The 18917-nt window shown below is 36.4% G+C and overlaps 1 pseudogene across 1 annotated transcript; it reads right to left on the minus strand.

Annotated features, from left to right (window-relative positions):
• Positions 1-2978: 2978 nt before the first annotated feature.
• LOC149798820 (nmrA-like family domain-containing protein 1 pseudogene) lies at positions 2979-17313 on the minus strand (annotated as a pseudogene). Its single transcript, XR_016420973.1, has 2 exons — positions 16331-17313; positions 2979-9818 (listed from the first exon to the last, which is right to left on the minus strand). The product of XR_016420973.1 is annotated as a nmrA-like family domain-containing protein 1 pseudogene (transcript).
• Positions 17314-18917: the final 1604 nt, after the last annotated feature.

Genomic DNA, 18917 nt, shown 5'->3' on the forward strand with positions numbered 1-18917 from the left:
AAACTCTAATTTGGGAGGTTAATGTTGAAGCAATTATAATATTACCAAAATCTATGGTGTTGGCAAATTGATGGTCTGAGATGCACAAGAAATAATTTTCCTCTGACAAGTTAATGCTAAGCCTGACTCAACAATTATCAATTAGGCTTTTGTTAGGAGGTGTGGTATTAAAATTAACCATTGAGTTGAAAAAGGCTGAGTTGTGCACTTGGATCAAAACAAATGTCATATTTCATTTATTCATGTAGAAGTCCTATTTCAAACTTGATAACAGTAAACATTTTTTCATTTTCAGTGCCTGCTCCACATCTCTTCCTCTATGCCCTGAGAAAACCAATCAAAGCAATCATCACACAAATCACACTGGATCTCTGCATACTAACCTTTACATACAGAGTAAACTGAATTATCAGTATTACTGGTGTCTATTTTCTTTTACCCTTTACCCTTTCCTTTCCATTTTCCTTTTCCCACTCTACTTCTTTTTTTAGTACATGGCTGACCTTTGCCATGTAACAACTGGAATTGTCTTGATTACAAATGGCTTTTGAAGAACTGGCAATTAAGGATTATTCTGTACTAAAAAGTATGGCCTTAGCATTTCATTCCATAGTTACATAGTTTATTAACTAGACCACTCTTAGGTCCATTTCCTGTTTCTATGCCATAGGCTTTATATAGCAAAATCAGATCAGATTTCAAGAAGCTAGTAAATACCAGTCTTCTGATCATAAATCTGATTTCAGTTTTAAGTGAAAAAATAGTTTATTTTCTGACTGATCTATTAAGATATATTTCATATCCAAAGATAATCCATGACTACTATGTTTTTGTTTTGAACTCATGACCACTCTCTTTCTCAAAGTGTCAGATTTCAATTTTCTAAGAACATCTTTTCTGAATTCATTGTCACCTATTTTACTGTACCGACCTATCAGATCCTCATATAGATCTCTGATACATTGTGTCGTCCACTTGTATGACACTCATACAGATCTCTGATACATGGTGTCGTCCACTTGAATGACACTCATATAGATCTCTGATACATGGTGTCCACTTGTATGACACTCATAGTGGGATCAAAAGTTATGCACAACTTCCTGTATTCAAAAATGTCTCATCCTTATGTGTTACAGTAAAATCTGTTATGAGCGATCTCTGCTATAAGCGACCACCTGTCATTTCCGACCACAATCCTAATGCATGGATCGATTTTATTACATAAACACTTCGTTTTGAGCAACCGCCTGCTGAACACGACCAGCATGCAATGGAACACAGATTTCACTTTCAGATCATCACCAAGACCTTATTACCCACTGTACACTGTCGCCAAAACACACAGACAACCACACCATAAGCTCATATTCTAAAGAATAAACAATTACCTTTAAATCCATACCAAGAATGTCTAAATCTGATTCTTGTCTCACCACCAAAAAAGGAGACAGGAAAAAATGCTCTAGAAATAGACTGGGACTACATTCGTGGGTACTGAACCGAAACTATTGTAAAAAAATTGTGGTCTGACTCCATATGCTCCCTGTGCTGTTTTCCATTAATTCGTATAAGGAAGAGCAATGCAGGAAGCATACAAAGCAAAGAAACCATGCTAACTATTCCTGCACATGGCCTGTTCCCAGCCTTATCGTAGAATAGGACCCAGAATCCCTATTAAACGACTGTATCGCAAGAACATAGACACCACTGACCTAAATATAATCAATTGTTACAACAAACCGGTTGATTAGTAACGATTGTTCTGATCAATAACAAACATAAAAAGAATAATAATAAAAAAGGAGTGTGGCTACCAGTGATAAATGCTACAGTCCAAAAACCAGGCTAATGTACATGTCATGAATTGCCATTGCAGTACAGAAACTGATGCAGTGGTCGTGTATATTGTTTGTCTTTATAGTTAATCCATATTGCCTGGGGGTGAATAAGGTCATTGTCTATTAAACCAGCAAGAGAGAATCGTCCATCCTTATGCCCCAGTCCTGTCAAACGAGACATTTTGCATGACTCTGTGAGGTTGTTTCAAAATGAGGGTCCGAGGCAAATCAAAGTTTCCACTGTAATGCCACAAGGTTTTCCCAAAAGTGCAAAAGAGACTGAACTCACTAATGAGATCGGTGAAGTAATATGTCACTGTTTCAATAACTGTATGACACATGCTTTCTGCATCAGCATTTATTTACATAGTGATCTTTTGTGATATCCTGCTTAGCAGCAGAATTTCTCCTGAATGACAACTGTACAAAGTTAATCTAGACAAATGCTGAGATAGAAATAATTTTCTAGTTTCAATTTTAAAAACATTTTACGCAAGTGCCTAATATTGGCAACAGTGACCAACGAAACATTTTACCTGACCCGTATATGGTAGGGATCTCATTATGCCACAGAGAACAACTTAATCTGTTGGTCTTGAAGAAAGAACCATCAATTAGTGGGGAGTTACAGACAAGCTTTTTCACATACCATGCTGGCCAAGCCCAAAAACTCGAACCCACATGGATACAGGTGAGATGCAAAGTCAAGTGTTTTAGACCACTTGACCATGTGGAGCCCCCAACCATTTTGATTATTCTTCACTCGTCTAAAAGTCCTCTTAATGTTTCTTTCTTTGTTAAAATCATTAATACAGTAAAACCTGTCTTGAAAGGCCACTGCTACAAGAGATCACCGTCTTTGAGACCATGTTCTTAGAGCAAACATTTATTGATTATATAATGCTATTAGCTTTCATGAATGACAATTTATCTTGAGAGACAATAATTGTTTTTGGATGAGAGGTGGTCTTTCAAGACAGGTTCTACTGTAATACTACATAAATGAAATAATGTTTTGATGAGAGAAGTGGTCTTTCAAAACAAGTTCTACTGTAATAATACATAATTACAATGTTTTGATGAGAGGTGGTCTTTCAAGATCTGTTCTACAGTAATAATAAATATAGACAAAAATGATTGAATAGAAAGGTGGACTTTTAATACAGATTCTACTGCAATAATAAACATATAGAAGTCAATTATGATCCAGTGGTGGTCTAATTTTAAGATACTCCTTTTTTTATAAAAAAAGTAGTAAAATTAAATTAAACGAGTAACACATCATCAATGAATGAATTACAAATCTTTTTAAAAATATAACAGAATTTCATATTCCCATCTAATTTTGCAACTGAAGCATAGAAAACAGTATTACTAGTATCTAATGTTAATTTTTGCAGTAACATTTCCATTTGATCTTTTAATAGGTCTAAACTACTATTTGTCTTCTAAAACAGCTTGAAGGCTGTGCTTTAATAAATTGTTTACTTTGACAAGTAAATTATGTGGCAGGAGGCCAAAAAAGGTCAGGCAATCTTTTTAAAGCATGATTTTTCTTGTAGTTGTCAAGCCCTTGAGGGATACTGTTTTATTAAGCTTACTCAGTGCTGTCAAATCTTATTATGCAGAGTTGTTGTTGTATGGTTTAACGCCAGTTTTCAGCACAAGATAGGCTATACAAGGCGGCCAGTATTAATGGTGGAGGAAGAACCCGGGAAAACTCCGGAAAGAACCACCAACCCACGAGAAGCTACTGGCAAGCTTTCTCACATACCCACATTGGCAAAATCCGAGATTCGAACCCACGCAGACAGAGGTGAGATGGCAGTGATCCGTAATGGAAAGCGCTTTAGACCACTCTGCCACTTGGGGCACCCTTATTATGGAGAGAGTAACTTGCTTTTATAATGCATATATAACAATTCTACACCAGTCTGCAAGTAACAGAATGGAACCCTTAGTGGTTTGTAAAATAAATGCATATGTAACAATTCTACACCAATCTGCAAGCGACAGAATGTAACCCTTAGTGGTTTGTAAAATAAATGTATATGTAACAATTCTACACCAATCTGCAAGCGACAGAATGTAACCCCCAGTTTTTTAAAAAATAAATGCAAATGTTGTTATGCATATTTTATTTCTACTGTGTGTTCACTTTTATTAATGAATATATGTTATACATATCCAATTTGTATTGCCACAATAATGTGAGTTCTTTTAAAAATTTTGCTTTACATTCAAGGGAAATAAATTCAGTGGCGTCGCTAGGGGGGAGCGGGAGGTGCAAGCCGCACCGGGTGACACCATCTCAAAGGGGTGACACCAAAATGACTGTCTATAAATTTTTTGAACTTTTATGCAGGAAGGAGGTCCATGGGGGTGACACCATGAGTAACCACACCAGGTGACACCAACCCAAGTGACGCCATTGAATAAATTATTTATTAAACTTTACAAAACTTGTTGGGTTTAGCTCTTTTGTTACTTAGTTTTATACCATTGAATCGTAACAATGTAACAATTCTATACTGGTCTGCAACTGACAGTATCTAACCCTTATTTGTGTGTAAAATACATGCACATTACAGTTCTACACCAGTCTGCAACTAACAGTTTCTTACCCAACTGAAACCTGTGTTAAGAAAAAGCCTCCACTGGCATGAGAATTAGTCTGTCACTTTGGCCAATAAGGTGTGCTTTTTTATATGTATTCTGTGTGCACCTTGGCCAGTAAGATGTGCTTTTGTATATGCACTTTGTGTACAGCTTGACCAGTAAGGTGTGCTTTCGTATATGTATTTTGTGTAAATCTTGGCCAGTAAGGTGCACTTTTGTATATGTACTTCTTGGCTAGTAAGGTGTGCTACTTATATGCATTTTGTGTATACCTTGGCCTGTAAAGTGTGCTTTTGTGTATGCATTTTGTGCACACTTTGGCTAGTAAGGTGCGTTACTTATATGTATTTTGTGTACACCTTGGCCAGTAAGATATACTTCTCATGTGCATTTTTTATACACTTTGGCCAGTAAGGTGTGCTTTTGTATATGTATTTTGTGTACATGTTGGCCAGTATGATGTGTTTTTATATATGTATTGTGTATAACTTTGGCCAGTAAGGTGTGCTTTTGTATATGCATTCTGAGTACACTTTGGCCAGTAAGGTGTGCTTTTGTATATGTATTTTGTGTACACTTTGGCCAGTAAGGTGTGCTTTTGTATGTGTATTTTATGTATGCTTTGGCCAGTAAGGTGTGCTTTTGTATATGCATTTTGTGTACATCTTGATCAGTAAGGTATGCTTTTGTATATGTATTTTGTGTACATATTTGCCAGTAATGTGTGCTTTTGTATATGTATTGTGTGTACACTTTGGCCAGTAATGTGTGCTTTTGTATATGCATTCTGAGTACACTTTGGCCAGTAATGTGTGCTTTTGTATATGCATTCTGAGTACACTTTGGCCAGTAAGGTGTGCTTTTGTATATGTATTGTGTACACTTTGGCCAGTAAGGTGTGCTTTTGTATGTGTATTTTATGCATGCTTTGGCCAGTAAGGTGTGCTTTTGTATATGCATTTTGTGTACATCTTGATCAGTAAGGTATGCTTTTGTATATGTATTTTGTGTACATATTTGCCAGTAATGTGTGCTTTTGTATATGTATTTTGTGTACACTTTGGCCAGTAATGTGTGCTTTTGTATATGCATTTTGTGTATACTTTGGATATGTAAGGTGTGTTTTTGTATATGCAATTTGTGTACACTTTGGCCAGTAAGGTGTGCTTTTGTATATGTGTTTTGTGTACACTTTGGCCAGTAAGGTGTGCTTTTGTATATGTATTTTGTGTACACTTTGGCCAGTAATGTGTGCTTTTGTATATGTATTTTGTGTATATATTTGCCAGTAATGTGTGCTTTTGTATATGTATTGTGTGTACACTTTGACCAGTAAGGTGTGCTTTTGTATGTGTATTTTGTGTACACTTTGGCCAGTAAGGTGTGCTTTTGTATATGTATTGTGTGTACACTTTAGCCAGTAAGGTGTGCTTTTGTATGTGTATTTTGTGTACACTTTGGCCAGTAAGGTATGCTTTTGTATATGCAATTTGCATAGACTTTGGATATGTAAGGTGTGCTTTTGTATATGCGATTTGTGTACACTTTGGTCAGTAAGGTGTGCTTTTGTATATGCATTTTGTGTATACTTTGGATATGTAAGGTGTGTTTTTGTATATGCAATTTGTGTACACTTTGGCCAGTAATGTGTGCTTTTGTACATGTATTCTGTGTACACTTTGGCCAGTAATGTGTGCTTTTGTATATGCATTTTGTGTATACTTTGGCCAGTAAGGTGTGCTTTTGTATATGTGATTTGTGTACACTTTTACGAACATGACTTAAATACCATCACAAATGAATAAATGCCTTGATGCAGAGCAATGACAGCAACCTTTCAAAATTAGCATGGCAGGTTAAACCACATATGAGTGTGAATGGATTGTGAATCAAATGCCACATAAGCACTGATTAATATTGAATATTTTCATTAACTTCATTCATTTGGTGATCCAAATAAAATGCTCTTGTTGAAATAACAGGTTTATGATATCAGACTGTTTGAAAAAGGGAGAATATTTTGACACTAGATTTGAAGGCATTACATTATCTAAATTCTGGAAAGATCGTAAGACATCTGAAACCAAATGAAATCTGTGAAAAGTTACATTTGCAAGTCTAAAACATTTCAAATGAAACTTCATTTGCAAGTTTCCATGCAACTGTCAGATCCTATGGCTTTCAACCAAACCCTCATAACTTTCATTTCATTAATTTATACTGGTTGTGTCTAAATTGTCTTCAATGTTTATACTTCCCCATGTGTTGAATGACAGATAGTCTGCATATATTTTTGGTATAAATTATAAATGACTGACACAGTCAGCATGTATTTTGGGTATAAATTACAAATGACCTAAACTATTTATTACACAACACTTATCTTACTAAATTAAAAATGCTTCATTCCCAAAGTAATCCAATATAAAAGAACTAAATGAGGTTACCTAATTCATGCTTGGCACTGAAGCAAATCACAACAACCTTAAAGAGCCCAAACCCTCAAATAAGGTTACCTAATTCATGCTTGGTACTGAAGAAAATCACAACAACCTTAAAGAGTCCAAACCCTCAAATGAGGGTACCTAATTCATGCTTGACATTTAAAGAGTCCAATCTCTCAAATGAGGTTACCTAATTCACACTTCCCTCAAATGAGTTGCCTAATTCATGCTTCCCTCAAAAGAGGTTACCTAATTCATGCTTGGCACTGAAGAAAATCACAACAACCTTAAAGAGCCCAATCCCTCAAATGAGGTTACCTAATTTATGCTTGACATCTAAAGAGCCCAATCCCTCAAATGAGGTTACCTAAAATTCAAGCTTGGTACTTAAAGAGTCCAATCCCTCAAAAGAGGTTACCTTATTCATGCTTGACATTTAAAGAGCCAAATCCCTCAAATGAGGTTAACTAATTCAAGCTTGGTACTTAAAGAACCAAGTCCCTCAAATGAGGTTACCTAATTCAAGCTTGGTACTTAAAGAGCCAAATCCCTCAAATGAGGTTACCTTATTCATGCCTGACATTTAAAGAGCTCAATCCCTCAAATGAGGTTACCTAATTTATGCTTGACATCTAAAGAGCCCAACTCAAATGAGGTTACCTAAAATTCAAGCTTCAAGTTGGTACTTAAAGAGCCCAACCCCTCAAATGAGGTTACCTTATTCTTGCTTGACATTTAAAGAGCTTAATCCCTCAAATGAGGTTACCAAATTTATGCTTGGCATCTAAAGAGCCTAATCCCTCAAAATGAGGTTATCTAGTTCAAGCTTGGTACTTCAAAAACCCAGTCCCTCAAATGAGGTTACCTTCTTCAAGCTTGGCAGAACAATCTTAAAGAGCTTGGCAATGAAGCTGATTAGACACAGAAAAGCTTATCATGCTACTTACAACCACAGCTCCTTGGTTTGGTTTGGCACAGCAACACATGTAGGTTACTTAGTAGTACCAAGGTAACTGGAGTAAAGTTCCTTGTTCAACTTGGACACACGATGGAAGCTGATCCATGCTGCCAGTGTGACATGTAGCTATCAACTTTCTGCTACAAAAAAATAATTAAGTTGCATTCTCCATGTACATGTACCTTGAATAGTGCATTAAGCTGCATTCTCCATGTGCCTTGAATACTGCATTAAGCTGCATTCTCCATGTGCCTTGAATACTGCATTAAGCTGCATTCTCCATGTACCTTGAATACTGCATTAAGTTGCATTCTATGTACCTTGAATACTGCATTAAGTTGCATTCTCTATGAACCTTTAATACTGCATTAAGCTGCATTCTCCATGTGCCTTGAATACTGCATTAAGCTGCATTCTCCATGTGCCTTGAATACTGCATTAAGTTGCATTCTCCATGTACCTTGAATACTGCATTAAGTTGCATTCTATGTACCTTTAATACTGCATTAAGTTGCATTTTCCATGAACCTTGAATACTGCATTAAGCTGCATTCTCCATGTGCCTTGAATACTGCATTAAGTTGCATTCTCCATGTACCTTGAATACTGCATTAAGTTGCATTCTATGTACCTTTAATACTGCATTAAGTTGCATTTTCCATGAACCTTGAATACTGCATTAAGCTGCATTCTCCATGTACCTTGAATACTGCATTAAGTTGCATTCTCCATGTACCTTGAATACTGCATTAAGTTGCATTCTATGTACCTTGAATACTGCATTAAGTTGCATTTTCCATGAACCTTGAATACTGCATTAAGCTGCATTCTCCATGTGTCTTGAATACTGCATTAAGTTGCATTCTCCATGTACCTTGAATACTGCATTAAGTTGCATTCTATGTACCTTGAATACTGCATTAAGTTGCATTCTCCATGTACCTTGAATACTGCATTAAGTTGCATTCTCTATGAACCTTTAATACTGCATTAAGCTGCATTCTCCATGAACCTTGAATACTGCATTAAGTTGCATTCTCCATGTACCTTGAATACTGCATTAAGTTGCATTCTATGTACCTTGAATACTGCATTAAGTTGCATTCTCTATGAACCTTTAATACTGCATTAAGCTGCATTCTCCATGAACCTTGAATACTGCATTAAGTTGCATTCTCCATGTACCTTGAATACTGCATTAAGTTGCATTCTATGTACCTTGAATACTGCATTAAGTTGCATTCTCCATGTACCTTGAATACTGCATTAAGTTGCATTCTCTATGAACCTTTAATACTGCATTAAGCTGCATTCTCCATGAACCTTGAATACTGCATTAAGTTGCATTCTCCATGTACCTTGAATACTGCATTAAGTTGCATTCTATGTACCTTGAATACTGCATTAAGTTGCATTCTCTATGAACCTTTAATACTGCATTAAGCTGCATTCTCCATGAACCTTGAATAGTGCATTAAGTTGCATTCTCCATGTACCTTGAATACTGCATTAAGCTGCATTCTCCATGTACCTTGAATACTGCATTAAGTTGCATTCTCTATGAACCTTTAATACTGCATTAAGCTGCATTCTCCACTTACCTTGAAAACTGCAATCTTCCTGCTTATTAAGACACTGTAGCTGGGGAAAATAATAAAAATTCATGTTCACCAAAATGTGCAACTTTACCAATTCCCACTGTTCAGTTCCTACCAAAGTCAGGCATTGCTGCTGCTAAACATTTTGTCCAGTTATTCTTCATGTTAAACTCTATCACATGATCTTGTCATAGGTTCCATTTTCTTTTACCTCATGTAGTAAATCCTGTAGAAGATACATTTTTTATGGCCAGGTTTGGTTCATTTTTTCAGAAGTTACGTTTATTCTACTTTTTTTCGTTGCTTCTTTCTGTGATGTTTTTCTTCCCCTTCTCTAGGACATTGTTTCTTTCTGTTCCTATTAAAAAAAATTACATTATATTTAATACTAATGGCTTTTTTTTCAACAAAGTGACATGAGATACATATGAAATGTAAATATTTAGTGCAAAAAACCCAGATACATATAATTATAATGGCCCTTTGTCAAGATGTCTAGCCTCGGTTCATAGGTTCAATTTCATATTACTACTGAATGTATAGGGTTTAATGGCATATCAGTAGAGTCATGGCTGTTTAGTGCATTGTGGGATTGTTTGTGTTCCGAGTACCATAAAAAGCAACATAAAGATGATGTATATACAAACTTATAAGTCAAGTTAACTGCAAACAACAAAGATCCTCATCTGCCAGACCATAATGCTCCTGCAGACCAGGATACATGTTTGTTCTATTGATTGCTTCTAACAAAATGCACAAACCAGATCAGCTGGCTATGATGCAACAACATTTCTGGGTCTGTGCAGTTTGCAGTCGGACTTGACTTGTAATTATGTATGGTAAAGCCCAAAATGGTAAATATCCTAAAAATACAAAGGTCCAATTTTTGTATGTAAACTGCACTCTTAAAAGACAGTATCTTCTCAGCTGGAAGATCATCACAGCAGGCATCAGTGGGCAAAAGGGTTGCCTCCCTTTGTTAGAACCTGTGGGAGGGTGCATTGGGCCTATTATACAACCCCAAGCCCACTGAGAGTTAAAAATGAATGCAAAAATAAGAGACTGTCAATGGGACTGACTCTCTAAATTGAACTTCCAGGAATTTAAGACCATTTATTCCTTCAACTGCATTGTTTGGAAACCATCTATGAATGTTTGACTCCATTTTCATTTAGGGTAAGCTCAACACTATCAGAAGTCTTCTGGTGAATGTGTGGGTGATTTGGATTTTTAACACTGCTGTGACAATTTTTCAGTCATATCTTTACGATGTCTAGTGGCAGTTTATAGTGATGTCTAACACCGGGGCATCAAGGCGCAGACATGTAGCATGATGTCCCACCCAGTCACATTATCCTGACACCCGGCTGACCAGTCCTAAGAATAACCCTTTAATACCGGGTTCCCAGTGAGGCAGCTGTTAGTATCATTTTTATAAGTATTTTGTTTAACTTGGCTGGGGTTTAAACTCGCAATCTACCACATCCGAGGTGAACACTCTTGACTACTTTGGCCACTGGAGCAGTCCTTCTGGTGAATACCCTATGCCAATATAACCGTCTATTCAGGAAAATTGTGGCAGCTGCACTGAATGTCGGAAGGGAACTTTTTCATTTAGGGCCAATTGTAGGTATCATAATAAGTCTTTTGGTGAAAACCCTTTGTTTCTATGGCACAAATTCAGCAAAGCAATAGGTAGATTTTCAAGATGGTTGCCATAGTGGCTATATTGGATTCAGATGACACCATCTTCATTCAGGACACAATAAGAAGTCTTCTGGTGAAAACCTGATGACTTTATGTTAAGGGGAGTATTGTCAAGAAGGTTTTCAAGATGGTAGCTATCTGTGCCAGTTGTATTGGACTTCCAAACTGAACCGTTTTAATTTGAGACCAACCAGATGTAAGAAGTCTTCTGGTTAAAACCTCATGTTGATTTGTAAAGGAGAAGTATTGACAAGATTTTCAAGATGTCTGCCATATTAGTCATACTGGACAAATATACTGGACAGAACTGTACCATTTTTATTCAGGACCAACTAGACATCATAATAAATCATTTAGTGAAAATCCCATGCTGATGTGTTCATCCATTCAGGAGGAGTAGCAATAACATGATTTGCAAGATGGCTGTTGTGGCTGCCATGATGGATGTCTGAGCAATACCACTTTCATTTTAAACCAACCAGACCTTGGGATAAATGTTTGTGTAAAATTTTATCGAAATTCTCCAATCAGTTTAGGAGGAGTAGCATTAATAAATTTGTGCTAACAGACAGATGGACATTGGTCAATAGACAACAGGCCATTTTTAAACTCCTCAGGTGTATGACCAGTAGAGGTATCATGGTACCAATTGTTTTTCCATATACCTCAATGCTAATGTTTTGTGAAATAAATATACTTTCTGTCCTACTTGGGCATGCATGTCACACACTGTCATATAGAACAATGCTAGATTGTCAATTTGACAATGACATAACCAGGTACTCCATTGCATTTAAGAGAGATAACTCTACTGGAACTAGACAGGGGTAAGAGTTATCTAGTCACAACAAGCACATTTTCAGCCATGTGTACCATATTTTAAAAAAATCATAAAAAATACAAAATATGATCTAGATAGAAATTAACACAAACTCACATGTTGCCAAGAGGCTCAACTTTTTTTTAAGCCAAACAGAAAGGACAACTCCTACATAATGCACCAATCACAGCTAGTGTTGTTCTTTAATTCTGAATACAATGTTCCATACACCTTAAGCTCCGCCCACCTGGACTTGCGCAATTGGTACCATTATACCTAGAACTAAGAATGTCAGCTCTTTTCTTTTATAAAGCATTGGGAACTGGCAAAAATTTCATAACTGATCCCCAGTTTCTGCTAACCAATCAATAACCAATTGATGATCAATTAATCCATCCACAAGATATCTTGCAAAAACTTATAATTTTTAAAAACAATCTTAGCACTGAATCAGCAGGTAAGCAATTACACAAACAGTAATCACATAATCATTTCATTAAAGTGACAGATAATCAAATCAATCAGACAGAACAGCACTATGCATGTATTTACATAGCCCATGATAAAAACAGTAATAGGTTCAATTATATCAATGCAAGGAAAGCATTACAAAACTTTCAGTGGATTTTGTTGGATTCAAAAGAGCATTGTGGGATTGTTTAGTAATTTCATATGTTGGATACAAAAGAGCATTGTGGGATTGTTTAGTTATTTCATATGTTGGATACAAAAAAGCATTGTGGGATTGTTTAGTTATTTCATATGTTGGATTCAAAAGAGCATTGTGGGATTGTTTAGTTATTTCATATGTTGGATTCAAAAGAGCATTGTGGGATTGTTTAGTTATTTCATATGTTGGATTCAAAAGAGCACTGTGGGATTGTTTAGTTATTTCATATGTTGGATTCAAAAGAGCATTGTGGGATTGTTTAGTTATTTCATATGTTGGATACAAAAGAGCATTGTGGGATTGTTTAGTTATTTCATATGTTGGATACAAAAGAGGATTGTGGGATTGTTTAGTTATTTCATATGTTGGATACAAAAGAGCATTGTGGGATTGTTTAGTTATTTCATATGTTGGATACAAAAGAGCATTGTGGGATTGTTTAGTTATTTCATATGTTGGATTCAAATGAGCATTGTGGGATTTTTTTAGTTATTTCACATGTTGGAAACAAAAGAGCATTGTGCTATTTACAATACTATAATAAAAATGCCTGATATCAATCCTCATCATCCTCAATGAACTTGTACGTGTCATTCTATTAATCATCATGTTCTATCAGCGGTTCCTTATTTTGGCCACAAAAAATAACATGGATTCTGCATGTGGCCATGAGAGAGATTAAATTTTGCAGCTAAAAGATAAATAATGACCAAATTTCAGACAGATATGTTAATGTATGTGTACAGCAAGATTATAATTAGGCTTGCCAGAATATCTCATGCTGATTAGGCAATGTGAGATTATTAGAAGTCCTTCCAGAATATCTCATGCTACTTAGGCAATGTGAGATTATTAGTAGTCCCTCCAGAATATCTCATGCTACTGAGTAAATGTGAGATTATTAGTAGTCCCTCCAGAACATCCCATCTTACTAAGCAGTCCCTCCAGAACATCTCATACTACTGAGGCAATGTGAGATTACTAGTAGTACCTCAAGAATTCTGCATGCTAGTGAAGCATGGACAGATTATTAGCAGTCTCGATAGAAATCTCATGCTAGAGAAGTATGGAGATTACTAGTTGTCCCTCTGGAATATTTCATGCCAGTGAAGCATGGCAAAATTATTAGTAGTCCCTCCAGAACATCTGATTCTAGAAGTAGGGCGAGATTAATAGTCCCTCCAGAATCTCATGCTACTAAACTATGGTGAGATGACTAGTAGTCCCTTCAGAACAACACACAGCTCCGGTGGCCTAGTGGTTAGAGCGTCCGCCCTGGATGCCAAAGGTCATGGGTTCAAACCCTGGCTGAGTTATATACCAAAGACTTCTAAAAATGGTACTAACAGCTGCCTCGCTTGGTGCTCAGCATTAAGAGGCTAATGCTTGGACTGGTGTCAGGATAATGTGACTGGATGGGACATCATGCTACATGTCTGCGGCATGATGTCCCAGTGCTAGACATCACTTTAAAACTGTACACTACAGACATCATAGCGATATGACTGGAAAATTGTTAAAGCTACTTTAAAAACCTAAATCACACAAACACACCCTACAGAACACCTCATGCATGATGAAGCATGGTGAGATTACTGGTAGTCCCTCCAGAATATCTCATGCTACTGAAGCATGATGAGATTACAAGTAATCCTTCCTGAATATTTCATGCTAGTCAAGCATGGCAAGGTCAGAAGTCCCTCCAGAATATCTCATGTTAATGAAGCTTCTATGGGATATAATGTACTCTTACCACCTACAGCAAGTTATTTAAGTATATACAGAGGTCACTGTCCAGGTAGACTCCACTCTTGAAAGGAGTTGAGAGATAGCTGCACCTGGTGAGAGAAATTGATTTTGGAGACCAGAGATTTCATAAAAATCATTTACTGAACAACACTCAAGATCACTTCGTCAGCACAAATGAAATATGATTAGTACCCTCTGTGCATACTGTATTTAAATATACAGTAATGGGTTAAAATAATGAAATATGATTAGTATCATCTGTGCATTCTGGATTTAAATAAACAGGACTAAAATAATGAAATATGATTAGTACCATCTGTGCATACTGGATTTAAATAAACAGGACTAAAATAATGAAATATGATTAGTACCATCTGTGCATACTGTATTTAAATATACAGTTAATGGGTTAAAATAATGAAATATGATTAGTACCCTCTGTGCATACTGGATTTAAATAAACAGGACTAAAATAATGAAATATGGTCAGTATCCTCTGTGCGTACTGTATTTAAATATACAGTTAGGGGGTTAAAATAATGATATAGGGTCAGTACCTCTGTGCATACTGCATCAAATAACCACTTAGGGGGTTAAAATAATGAAAAATGGTCAGTACCCTCCTTACATACTGTTTTTAAATAAACCGTTTTAGGGGGTTAAAATAATGAAATATGGTCAGTACCTCTGTGCATACTGTATTTATATAAACAGGATTAAAATAATGAAATATGGTCAGTACCCTTTGTGCATACTGTATTTAAAAAAACGAGGATAAAATAATGAAATAGGGTCAGTACCCTCCATGCATACTGTATTTAAATAAACACTAAGGGGTTTAAAATAATGAAATATGGTCAGTACCTCTGTGCGTACTGTATTTAAATAAACACTTATGGTTAAAATATTGATAGAGAAGAATTTTACTAATACAAATTATGTATGAACATTTATTTATATACTGATATACTGTCGAATCATTAAAGCACTGATAAGTACAGTGAGATATTTATGGAGGTTTATTTGACAGTTGTTGATGCATAGCCATCTACATGAACCTCTAAAGTATTCTCAATTTATGAGCCATACAACACTTAGCCCTGCACCAATGGATCCTATGAAGTATTGACTTTGTACCAAGTTAATTGTTTTTATATCTTTGAAACCCTTTTGCAACAAAAAAGTACCATATGCAATCACTTATAATTCAGACCCAGTTTCAAACAATATAAACCCTAATGAGGCATTGCATAATGCACTGGTAGATCAGGGTCCATGTTGCGAGTTTTACTGATTACTCTGTACAAACTGCATGAACCCAAATCTGCTGCTGCATTGTGATGGCAGGTCTGGATCTCTGCCATTTGCAGTTACATATGACTTAATATGCAAGTATATATGGTAAGGCCAGAAAAATGCATTTCGGGTTGGCCAACCATCCATGTTTCTCATTGCCATCCCTATATATTCCCCCCACCACGTACATAATATTCCTTAAACTGATTTGTGTTTTGACCACGGACTTTGCAGCAATTAGTACAGTATATATTCTAATAACTCAAATTTTACTGTCTGTATCTACAAAGGCACTTGGAAACAGGATAGTCAAAGTAGGTACAAACTTTCTTCTCTCTACATCTGGTTAAAGTAAACCACTTTGAGGCATCTTAGTGTGTCATGATTACATCTGTCATACCGAACTGACTGATAATGACACATAGAAGGCATTTGCACATAATACTTAAAAGGAAGCTAAAGAGTCCTTTTATATTTTTTTTTTCTGTAACACCTTTTCATGTATTTCTCAATGCTAGATGCCTCATATATTACCTTTTAGCTTAACATACAAATAACTGCCTGTGGAGACAACTCCTACTTTGACCATGCCCCCTCTAATTGTCTGTAAGAGAATAGATTTACTAACATGTACTTTAGAGCCTGGCATAAATGGGTAATGTTTGCTTGAGTCCAAGCATCAAAAGATAAAGTCTTTGGGTTGAGCTGTCTCGTCAGCTTCATATCTCTCAGATCCTTTTCCTTAAGTTGATAAAAATGAAACATATTGGCGAGATGCTGTGCATCTGGAAAAGATAATTTTGCATACTGCTCAAGAGTAATTCCAGTATTTTGAAACTGTTTTTCTGCCATATTTTGGGAAAGAGTTGAACATAACTGTTCTACAGTCAACTTGTCCCCTGCCAAACCAATTTTTTTACCAACATATTTCCCTGGATCTCTGAAAATTTCCACCACACATGGGCCTAAATCTTGCACAGAAATCATATACAAATGTTTGTCTGCCATGGGAATAGAAACAGAGAATTTACCCTTTTCTGTTTCCTCCGGCGGGAAAAAGTTAATAAAATTTTCATAATAAAAGGAAACCCTTATAAAAGTACAAGGAACACCCATGCTTTGAATGTTATCTTCAATTTGTCCTTTTCCATCGAAATGGGGCACTGGTCCATGTACCCCTGATCCTGCAGTGTTTTCCAGTCCACTGAAAACAAGGTGTTTCACTCCCGCCGTTTTACACGCTTCAACAACATTTTTGCCTTGTTGGATTTCCCGGTTCAAGTCACAGTGGTCAAAATAATCGGTGACAAGGAAACAACCATATGCCTCGGCTAAGACTTTCCTCAGACTATCCATGTGATCAAAGTCCCCTTTAACCACCTCAATACCTATTTTCTTCAGTTCCCTGGCCTTTTTACCCTCCGGGGACCTAGTCACTGCGCGCACGTGAAATGATGGGTAGTTGACAAGTGCACGAGCTACGCTGCCACCCTGCTGACCCGTTGCTCCGAAGACAACAAACATCTTTTCAGCCGCCATGCTGTTATAGTTTCTGTGAAGCGTATCCTCCTTTGGACTTGGAACACCGCATAGAAACCAATGATACGCCATCTTCACTAGCTCACAGGGGTTCGTATGGTCATCCTAAAAAGGTTAACTTATCGGAACCTTGGCTAGCGAAGATACTGGTATCAGAGTCGATCTGGTTAAAACCAATATCTCTCGAAAATAAATTTAGATCGCGATTTTAATCAGATTGCAGAAATAATATAATTTGATGATTTAGTGGTAGTTAGATTAATAATTATTGCATATGTATGTTTTTCGCTACCTTTATACTTTTAAATATAATGTAGTATAGTGACAGGTTATACGAATATTAACGATTACATCAACAAAAACAGACTGACAGATTAAAAGAAGAAATCAATATCACAGAACTCATGGCTAGATACACCTAAAACGTTGTCTCTCCAAAACGATAATTTTGCGGCAGGTAGCTGTGGGGAATCTATGAATATCGTTTGGTGGAGAGAGATGGCGGCGTAAACAAGTAGGTAAGGAGTCTTTGTGATAGAACCCACGGTTGCGCTCAGTAAGGTAAGTCACACACCCAGCTCCTGCCATTGAAGCATTTCCAAAACATAATTTTAACAATTAATTTTATAATTCCAACCATAGAAGCATCAATCTGAAGATTTACGATGAAAAACAACAACAAAGTTAACCTATTCTAGTCGTCCTGAATGGCGGATTGATTACTTTACAAAGTTGCATACCAAATTTGGTTGAAATCCAATAATAATTAAAAGAGTTGTTATGCAGAACAAAACGTCAGTAGGACAAATGAGCTCAGTAAGCTAAGGACTCATCAACATCAAATTGTATTCAAAAAGTCAGTAGGATAAATGAACTCAGTCAGCCATGAACTCGTCAACATCATATTGAAAAGTCAGTAGGACAAATGAGCTCAGTCAGCTATGGATTAGTCCACATCAAATTGTATACAAAAAGTCAGTAGGACAAATTAGCTCAGTCAGCCATGGACTCATCAACATCAAATTGTATACAAAAAGTCAGTAGGACAAATTAGCTCAGTCAGCCATGGACTCATCAACATCAAATTGTATACAAAAAGTCAGTAGGACAAATGAACTCAGTCAGCCATGAACTCGTCAACATCAAATTGTATACAAAAAGTCAGTAGGACAAATTAGTTCAGTCAGCTATGGACTCCTCAACATCAAATTGTATACAAAAAGTCAGTAGGACAAATTAGCTCAGTCAGCCATGGACTCATCAACATCAAATTGTATACAAAAAGTCAGTAGGACAAATGAGCTCAGTCAGCCATGAACTCGTCAACATCAAATTGTATACAAAAAGTCAGTAGGACAAATTAGCTCAGTCAGCCATGGACTCATCAACATCAAATTGTATACAAAACGTCAGTAGGACAAATGAACTCAGTCAGCCATGAACTCGTCAACATCAAATTGTATACAAAATGTCAGTAGGACAAATGAACTCAGTCATCTATGGACTCAACAACATCAAATTGTATACAAAACATCAGTAGGACAAATGAGCTCAGTCAGCCATGGACTCAACAACATCAAATTGTCTACAAAAAGTCAGTAGGACAAATGAGCTTAGACAGCCATGGACTCATGAACATCAAATTGTATACAAAACGTCAGTAGGACAAATGAGCT

Source organism: Sinohyriopsis cumingii, chromosome 5, assembly GCF_028554795.1.
Source record: "Sinohyriopsis cumingii isolate HCF-2022 chromosome 5, ASM2855479v2, whole genome shotgun sequence".
NCBI classification, from domain to species: Eukaryota; Metazoa; Mollusca; class Bivalvia; order Unionida; family Unionidae; genus Sinohyriopsis; species Sinohyriopsis cumingii.